The sequence below is a fragment of the Malania oleifera genome, chromosome 1 (genome assembly GCF_029873635.1).
Source record: "Malania oleifera isolate guangnan ecotype guangnan chromosome 1, ASM2987363v1, whole genome shotgun sequence".
Classification (NCBI taxonomy): Eukaryota; Viridiplantae; Streptophyta; class Magnoliopsida; order Santalales; family Ximeniaceae; genus Malania; species Malania oleifera.
In genome coordinates, this window is record NC_080417.1 from 19,751,568 (window position 1) to 19,753,327 (window position 1,760).

Sequence of the window (1,760 nt, forward strand, 5' to 3'; positions counted from 1 at the left end):
CTACAAGACCGTTATGCTCTGATACCAATTATAACGCCCCAGACCGCTACATGGGAGCTCGGAGTGTTATAAGACCAATCATACGTCTCTGATATCATTCACACAGCTTAATTAATTAAATAACCTCATACAAAATACTAGAGTTCTATATTTACATATGCCAACCCATAAAAAGGTACATCCATATACTGTATTACATAACTAGGTCAAAATATATATTAAGCATAAAACTAAACACATATCTGTTCTGACAACCACTCACAAAAAACTAACCCTGCCCTGGAGCTATCTAAGCTTGATCACCTGCAAGACTTGAAAAGATTAAATAATCGACAAGGTGAGACACCTCTCAGTAAGGAAAAAATAAGTTACAACAGTGTGTGGCTGAAGTATTTAATATATAATTACAAAATATACATATAATTGCATTTCACTATCTATAGCAACCAAGAAAATGCATTCATAATCACACCATTGTCAACTTCTCTATCACCCAATCACATACACCCATACATAATTGTTTTTACTAATAATTTCTAAAAATAGGGAAGTCTACCCACTAATACAAGTATATTCCCTCTACTCTAGTGCTAACACCAGGGCACTCACCTTTCTCAGTAAACCCTCGGGTTATGTATCCAAGTAAAGTCTCTGAGAATAGGGAAGGTCACCCCCCCATACAAGTAACTTTCCTCTGCTCTGGTATCCACAGATAATTACTAGAGCACTCGCCTTTCTTAGCAAGCCCTTGGGTGAAGTAATCTACTTTACCATAAATACGTATGCAATTAAAGTTACACGCTACCAACGCCAATCATTTCACAAGTTCCACATGTACACATACCACAACCAATCCACACAGGACATACACATAATCTTCTTAACCACAGAGGTTATAACACAAGCTTCTCAATCACACCCACAAAGGGGCCTATAACCATGCAAGTATCACAACCTACACAGAATTACTCGCACAATCTTCCTTCACACCCACACACACATAACCCTATTCAAGGTAAATAGGTAAAACAAACTCCTCATACCACAGCCAATGTTTTAACCCCCTCCCCCCCCCCCCCCCCCAATATAAATTCCTATATAATGACCTTCTCATATCACTGCCAACGTTATATGGCTATTTATATTAGGTAAGATATAATGACCTCCTTATACCACTACCAACGTTATATCACAATTTATATCAAGTACGATATAACGACTGCCTCATACCACTGCCAACATTATATGGCACTTTTACATGAACCACAGCACAATACACATCCAGTACAGGAAAACACATCAACACATTTCTATTCACAGAATTTCATCATCCAAATAGAATTGCAACCAAACAGTACTCACAATCCACACAGTATCCACAAGCAAACATTAATCAAAATCAAGCAGCACCCGCAACCATTTAATTATCAAAATTGTTTTCATGCCACACGATTTTTCCCAATATATTATATGATCAAAAATAATATTTTCAATGCCTGCACTGTTTATAAAATTATACATAAATATATAGAATTTTATACCCAAAATTTAGCTGGTTTAAAAATTAATAAAAATGCTGTTATAAAGTATTTCCCCTTACCTGCTCCTCGGGGTTCAACCTAAAATCGAACAAACACGAGACCTTGTGTTCCAAAAATCCCAACTAACTCAAATCTCAGAAAAAAAAAACTCATTTAATACTTCCTAGGCTCCAAATAATTATATTTGTTAAGAAAACTTCAAAATAACTCACTTACCCT